The sequence below is a fragment of the Pan paniscus genome, chromosome 10 (genome assembly GCF_029289425.2).
Source record: "Pan paniscus chromosome 10, NHGRI_mPanPan1-v2.0_pri, whole genome shotgun sequence".
NCBI lineage: Eukaryota > Metazoa > Chordata > Mammalia > Primates > Hominidae > Pan > Pan paniscus.
The window spans coordinates 13,433,585-13,442,132 of NC_073259.2; positions in this window are offsets into that span (position 1 = coordinate 13,433,585).

Genomic DNA, 8,548 nt, shown 5'->3' on the forward strand with positions numbered 1-8,548 from the left:
AAGGCCGAAGCAGGTGGATTACCTGAGGTCAGGCGTTCAAGACCAGCCTGGCCAACATGGTGAAAGACCCCGTCTCTACTAAAAATACAAAAAATTAGCCGGGTGCAGTAGCGCATGCCTGTAATCCCAGGTACTCTGGAGGCTGAGGCAGGAGATTCTCTTGAACCCAGGAGGTGGAGGTTGCAGTGAGCTGAGATCGTGCCACTACACTCCAGCCTGGGCTACAGAACAAGACTTCATCCCAGAAAAAAAAAAGAGAGACACCAAGCTGGGTGCGGTGGCTTATGTCTGTAATCCTAGCACTTCGGGAGGCCGAGGTGGGCAGATCACTTGAGGTCAGGAGTTTGAGACCTGCCTGGCCAGCATTGTGAAACCCATCTCTACTAAAAATACAAAAAAAATTAGCCAGGCATGCTGGCACATGCCTGTAGTCCCAGCTACCTGGGAGGTGGAGGCAGGAGAATGGCTTGAACCTGGGAGGCGGAGGTTGCAGTGAGTCGAGATCGCGCCATTGCACTCCAGCCTGGGTGACAGAGCAAAACTCCATCTCAAAAAAAAAAAAAAAGAAAGAGAGACAACAGGGAGCTCTCTCCTGGATTTCTCCTTGTGAGGACGCAGCAAGAGTACAGTCACCTGTGAACCTGGAAGCATGCCCTCCCCAGACAGTGAATTTGCTGGGGCCTTGATCTTGGACTTCCCAGCCACCCAAATCAAGTGTTGGTGCTGAAGTGGAGAAAAGAGAAAGTGTTTACATTGGTGGAAATGTAAATTGGTGCAGCCATTATGGAAAGTAGTATGGAGATTCCTCAAAAAATTAAAACAGAACTACCCTATGATCCAGCAATTCCACTTCTGGGTATATATCCAAAGGAAATGAAACCAGCACCTTGTAAAAATAACTGCATCCCATATTCATTGCAGCATTATTCACAAGATATGGAAACAATCTAAACGTCTGTGGAGAGATGAATAAGTAGCTTAGCCAACTTAATGGGACCTAAGCTCTGTCAAAAATTTTAAAACTCACTGATGCCAGGAAAGTTCTGGGTGCAAAGAAAAAAAAAATTAGGCGAGTATGGTGGCATACGCCTGTAGTCGCAGCTACTCAGGAGGCTAATATACGTATTTGACTGTTCCCATATCCCATATATAAGAGAGTTCATATAATTTTTTTTTCTGTCTGGCTTATTTCAATTAGCATGATATCCTCCATGTTGCTGTGAATAGCAAGATCTTGTTTTTTAAAGCTGAATAATTTTTTTTCTTTTTTTCTTTTTTTGATATGGAGTCTCGCTCTGTCACCCAGGCTGCAGTGCAGTGGCACAATCTCCGCTCACTGCAACCTCCGCCTCCCGGATTCAAATGATTCTCCAGCCTCAGCCTCCCAAGAGCTGGGATTACAGGCGCATGCCACTTGGCTAATTTTTGTATTTTCAGTAGAGACAGGGTTTCACAATGTTGGCCAGGCTGGTCTTGAACTCCTGACCTCAGGTGATCCACCCGCCTCGGCCTCCCAAAGTGCTAGGGCTACAGGCGTGAGCCACTGTGTCTGGCCAAAGCTGAATAATATTTTAAAATTTTGTTAACACAAGGTCTTGCTCTGTTACCTAGGCTGGAGTGCAGCAGCATGATCACAGATCACTGCAGCCTCAACCTCCTGGGCTTAGGAGAGAGAGTACAAAATTTTTTCTTTTTTTTTTGAGATGGAGTTTTGCCCTTGTTGCCCGGGCTAGAATGCAATGGTGCGATCGTGGCTTACTGCAACCTCCACCTCCCAAGTTCAAGAGATTATCTTGTCTCAGCCTCTGGAGTTGCTGGGAATACAGGCACAGGGCATCACGTCCAGCTAATTTTTGCATTTTTAGTAGAAGTGGAGTTCACCACGTTGGCCAGTCTGGTCTGAAATTCTTGACCTCGGGTGATCCGCCCGCCTCGGCCTCCCAAAGTGGTGGGATTACAGTCGTGAGTCACCACACCCAGCAAAAAAATTGTTTTACATTTTTGTTTTAAATTCTATTTATTTATTTATTTAGAGATGAAGTCTCACTTAGTTGGCCAAGCTGGAGTGCAGCTCACTACAACCTCCACCTCCCGGGTTCAAGCAATTCTCTTGCACCAGCCTACCAAGTAGCTGGGATTACAGGCACATGCCATCATGCCCAGCTAATTTTTGTATTTTTAGTAGAGAAGGGGCTTCACTATGTTGGTTAGGCTGGTCTCGAACTCCTGAGCTCGTGATATGCCTGCCTCAGCCTCCAAAAGTCCTGGGATTACAGGCGTGAGCCACCACGCCTGGCCTTATTGTTTTTTATTTTTTATTTTTTTGAGACAGAGTTTCACTCTTGTCGCCCAGGCTGGAGTGCAATGGCGTGATCTTGGCTCACGGCAACCTCTGCCTCCTGGGTTCAAGGAATCCTCTTGCCTCAGCCTCCCAGGTTGCTGGGACTACAGGTGGCAGCCACCACGCCTGGCTAAGTTTTGTATTTTTAGTACAGACAGGGTTTCATCATGTTGGCCAGGCTGGTGTCAAACTCCTGACCTCAGGTAATCTGCCTGCCTCAGCCTCCCAAAGTGCTGAGATCACAGGTGTCAGTCACTGTGCCAGCCCTGGGTTCAAGTGATTCTCCTGCCTCAGTCTCCTGAGTAGCTGGGACTACAGGCACCCATCACCATGCCTAGCGAATTTTTGTATTTTTAGTAGAGACAGGGTTTCACCATGTTGGCCAGGCTGGTCTTGAACTCCTAACGTCAAGAGATCTACCCACCTAGGCCTCCGAAACCGCTGGGATTACAGGCATGAGCCACCCTGCCCAGCCAGTTTTAAAGATTTTTAGATGGTTAAAGTATATACTGTGGGTGTATATTTGTACTCTTGCTAACATTTTACCAGAAAAAAATAAAAACATAGTGAAATATCTTTCTCAAGTAAAATGAATGTATTAATATGGAAATTGGGCCAGGCGGGGTGGCTCAGGGCGATAATCCCAGCACTTTCGGAGGCCAAGGTGGGCGGATCACGAGGTCAGGAGATTGAGACCATCCTGGCCAACATGGTGAAACCCTGTTGCTAATAAAAATACAAAAATTAGCTGGGCATGCTGGCACCTGCCTGTAATCCCAGCTACTCAGGAGGCTGAGGCAGAAGAATCACTTGAACCAGGGAGTCGGAGGTTGCAGTAAGCTGAGATCCTGCCACTGCACTCCAGCCTGGGCGACACAGCAAGAGTCCGTCTCAAAAAAAAAAAAAAAAAAAAAAAAAAAGAATTTGTCTTTCTTTTTTTTCCTCAAACTTACTCTAGAAGGTAGGGGTGTCTGAAGCCCATTCCTTTGGCCTTGGCTTTTCAGACAGCATTATCTTATAACTGTCCTTGAAGTGAGCTGCTTACATAGGAAAACTTCTTCTTTTCTTTTTAACCCTTGCCTTACCACATTCCGGGCCTTAGCTTTTACTTTTCTTGGAGTGAATAAATGCAGTACTCATTATTATTATTATTTTAACGTCTGCCTCAGCTTGAGGCCAGGAGTTCCAGACCAGCCTGGAAAACCTAGCAAGACCTCAACTCTGCAAAACAAACAAACAAACAAACAAAAAAAACAAAACAAAAGTTGCACCCCAGCCTGGATGACAGAGCAAGGCCATATCTCAAAAACAAAAAAAGAGGCCGGGTGCTGTGGCTTATGCCTGTAATCTCAGCACTTTGGGAGGCCAAGGGGAGCAGATCAACTGAGGTCAGGAGTTCAAGGCCAGCCTGCCAAACATAGGGAAACTACATCTCTACTAAAAATACAAAAAATTTAGCCAGGCATGCTGACAGGTGCCTGTAATCCTAGCTACTTGGGAGGCTAAGGCAGGAGAATCGCTTGAACCCTGGAGGTGGAGGTTGCAGTGAGCCAAGATCACGCCACTGCACTCCAGCCTGGGCAACAAGAGTGAAACTCTGTCTCAAAAAATAAATTAAAAAAATATAACAAGTTTTTTAGGCCAGGCACAGTGGCTCATGCCTGTAATCCCAACACTTTGGGAGGGCAAAGCAGGAGGAACACTTGAGCCCAAGAGTTCAAGACCAGCCTGGCCAACATGGTGAAACCCCATCTCTACTAAAAATACAAAAAATTAGCCAGACATTGTGGTTCCTGCCTGTAATCCCAGCTACTAGGGAGCCAGAGACAGGAGAATCATTTGAACCTGGAAGGTGGAGGTTGCAGTGACCCGAAATGGTACCACTGCACTCCAGCCTAGGCCTCAGAGTGACATCTCCAAAAAAATAAGAAACAACAGGCCGGGCATCATGGCTCACACCTATAATCCCAGCACTTTGGGAGGCTGAGGCGGGTGGATCACCTGAGGTTGGGAGCTCAAGCCAGCCTGACCAACATGGAGAAACCCCATCTCTACTAAAAATACAAAATTAGCCAGGTGTGGTGGAGCGTGCCTGTAATCCCAGCTACTTGGGAGGCTAAGGCAGGAGAACAGCTTGAACCTGGAGGCGGAGGTTGCAGTGAGCCGAGATCGCGCCATTGCACCCTAGCCTGGGCAACAAGAGCAAAACTCCGTCTCAAAAATAAATAAATAAATAAATAAATACATACATATTTTAAAAAGAAACAACAACAACAACAACAACAAAAACACACACAAAAAATCAAAGCTGAGGCAGGAGAATCGCTTGAACCCAGGAGGCGGAGGTTGTAGTGAGCCAAGATCACACCACTGCACTCCAGCTTAGGCAACAAAGCAAGACTCTTGTCTCAAAAAAAAAAAAAATACTGATTAATCAATATTAATCAATATTGATAACAGAATTCCATCAAGATTACTACTGAGGCTGGGTGTGGTGGCCCATGCCTGTAATCTCAGCACTTTAGGAGACTGAGGCGGATGGATCACGAGGTCAGGAGATCGAGACCATCCTGGCCAACATGGAGAAACCCTGTCTCTACTAAAAATACAAACATTAGCTGGGTCTCAAAAAAAAAAAAAAAAAAAAAAAAAAAAGAGAGAAATTGGCCGGGCGCAGTGGCTCATGCTTGTAATCCCTGCACTTTGGGAGGCTGAGGTGGGTGGATCACAAGATCAGGAGTTCAAGACCAGCCTGGCCAACACACTGAAACCCTGTCTCTACTAAAAATACAAAAATTGGCCAGGCGCGGTGGCTCACGCCTGTAATCCCAGCACTTTGCCAGGCTGAGGCGGGTGGATCATCTGAGGTCAGGAGTTCGAGACCAGCCTGACCAACAAGGTGAAACTCGTCTCTACTAAAAATACAAAAAATTAACTGGCGTGGTGGCAGGCGCCTGTTGTCCCAGCTACTCAGGAGGCTGACACAGGAGAATGGCGTGAACCCGGGAGGCGGAGGTTGCAGTAAGCCGAGATCGCACTGAGAGGTGACAGCGTGCTGGCAGTCCTCACAGCCCTCGCTCGCTCTCGGCACTTCCTCTGCCTGGGCTCCCACTTTGGCGGTACGTGAGGAGCCCTTCAGCCCCCTGCTGCACTGTGGGAGCCCCTTCCTGGGCTGGCCTAGGCCAGAGCCAGCTCCCTCAGCTTGCGGGAGGTGTGGAGGGAGAGGCGCGGGCGGGAACCCGGCTGCGCGCGGTGCTTGCGGGCCAGCACGAGTTCCGGATGGGTTTGGGCTCGGCGGGCCCCGCACTCGGAGCGGCCGGCCGGCCGGCCGGCCGGCCGGCCCTGGTGGCTCCGGGCAATGAGGGATTTAGCACCTGGGCCAGCGGCTGCGGAGGGTGTGCTGGGTTCCCCAGCAGTGCCGGCCCACCGGTGCTGCGCTCGATTTCTCCCCAGGTCTTAGCTGCCTTCCCATGGGGCAGGGCTCAGGACCTGCAGCCCGCCATGCCTGAGCCTCCCGGCTCCGCCTCCGTGGGCTCCTGAGCCTCCCCGACAAGCGCGGCCTCCTGCTCCACGGCGCCCAGTCCCATCGACCACCCAAGGGCAGAGGAGTGTGGGCGCAGGGTGCGGGACTGGCAGACAGCTCCACCTCCAGCCCCAGTGCGAGATCCACTGTGTGAAGCCAGCTGGGCTCCTGAGTCTAGTTGGAACTTGGAGAACCTTTATGTCTAGCTAAAGGATTGTAAATACACCAATCGGCACTCTGTATCTAGCTCAAGGTTTGTAAACACACCAATCAGCACCCTGTGTCTAGCTCAGGGTTTGTGAATGCACCAATTGACACTCTGTATCTAGCTACTGTGGTGGGGACATGGATAACTTTTGTGTCTAGCTCAGAGATTGTAAACGCACCAATCAGCGCCCTGTCAAAACAGACCACTGGGCCCTACCAATCAGCAGGATGTGGGTGGGGCCAGATAAGAGAATAAAAGCAGGCTGCCCGGGCCAGCAGTGGTAACCTGTTGGCCTCCCTTTCTACTGTTGCAGGCTTTGTTCTTTGTTTCCTTGCAATAAGTCTTGTTGCTGCTCAGTTTTTGGGTCTGCAATGTTTTTATGAGCTGTAACGCTCACCGTGCAAGTCTGTAGCTTTACTTTTGAAGCCGGTGAGACCAGAAGCCCACAGGGAGAAACGAACGACTCCAGACGGATTGCCTTAAGAGAGCTGTAACACTCATCGCGAAGGTCTCCAGGTTCATTCCTGAGTCAGGGAGACCACCAACCCACCAGAAGGAAGAAAGTCCAAACACATCTGAACATCAGAAGGAACAAACTCCAGATGTGCCACATTTAAGAGTTGTAACACTCACCGCGAGGGTCCATGGCTTCATTCTCGAAGTCAGTGAGACCAAGAATCCCCCAATTCCTGACACAGCGCCCCTCAACTCCAGCCTGGGCAACGGAGCGAAACTTACCTCTCAAAGAAAAATAAAAGATTTACTTGAGGCTAGCGTCGGCAGTGGCTCACACTTGTGATCTCAGCACTCTGGGAGGCTGAGGCAGGCACGTGGATCACTTGAGCTCAGGGTTCAAGACCAGCATGGTCAACATGGCTAAACCTCATCTCTACTAAAAATACGAAAATTAGTCCAGCATAGTGGCGCACGCCTGTAATCCCAGCTACGTAGGAAGCTGAGGCTGGAGAATCACTTGAACCCAGGAGGCAGAGGCTGCAGTGAGCTGAGATCTGGCCACTGTAGTCCAGCCTGGGTGATGAGTAAGGCTGTCTCAAAAAAATTTGCTTGAGACTTGTTCACCACTTGGAAGTTGTTTCTCAATTCAAGTTTAAAAAAAAAAAAGGACTAAGACTCTTAAATGCTCTCCTGGCTAGGTGTGGTGGCTCGTGCCTGTAATCCCAGGACTTCGGGAGGCCAAGGTGGGCGGATCACAAGGTCAGGAGTTCAAGACCATCCTGGCCAACATGGTGAAACCCTGTCTCTACTAAAAATACAAAAATTAGCTGGACATGGTGGTGGGCACCTGTAATCTCAGCTACTCCGTAGGCTGAGTGGGGAGAATCGCTGGAACCCAGGAGTCAGAGGTTGCAGTGAGCCAAGATCATGCCATTGCACTCCAGTCTGGGTGACAAAAGCAAGTCTCAGTCTCAAAAAACAACCCAAAACCACAAATGCTTTCTTTTTCTTTTTCTTTTTTTTTTTTTTTGAGATGGAGTCTTGCTTTGTCTCCCAGGCTGGAGTGCAGTCGCGTGATCTTGGCTCACTGCAACTCAGCCTCCTGGGTTCACGCCATTCTCTTGCCTCAGTCTCCTGAGTAGCTGGGATTACAGGCGCCCGCCGCCATGCATGGCTGATTTTTTGTATTTTTAGTAGAGACAGGGTTTCACCATGTTAGCCAGGATGGTCTTGATCTCCTGACCTCATGATCCGCCTGCCTCGGCCTCCCAAAGTGCTGAGATTACAGGCGTGAGCCACCACGCCCGGCCTCTTTTTCTTTTTCTTTTTTTTTTTTTTTGAGACGGGGTCTCTCTCTGTCACCATGCTGGAGTGCAGTCTCGGCTCACAGCCTCTGCTTCCCAGGTTCACACCATTCTCCTGCCTCAGTCTCCTGAGTAGTTGGGATTACAGGCGCCCACCACCATGCCGGGCTAATTTTTTGTGTTTCTAGTAGAGACAAGGTTTCACCATGTTGGCCAAGATGGTCTTGATCTCTTGACCTCATGCTCTACCTGCCTTGGCCTCCCAAACTGCTGGGATTACAGGCATGAGCCACCACGCCTGGCCCACAAATGCTTTCTTAAATCTGAATTAACTTTTGTTTCTTTTTTGTTTGTTTGTTTTGTTTGAGGCGGAGCCTTGGTCTGTCGCCCAGGCTGGAGTGCAGTGGCACAATCTCAGCTCACTGCAAGCTCTGCCTCCTGGGTTCACGCCATTCTCCTGCCTCAGCCTCCCAAGTAGCTGGGACTACAGGCGCCTGCCACCACAACTGGCTAATTTTTTGTATTTTTAGTAGAAACGGGGTTTCACCATGTTAGCCAGGATGGTCTTGATCTCCTGACCTCATGATCTGCCCGCCTCAGCCTCCCAAAGTGCTGGGATTACAGGCATGAGCCACCGTGCCCAGCCTGAATTTCCTTTTCAACATCACACTATGTGCTATAAGTTTGAACTCTTTCTTTCACATAATTAAACTTAT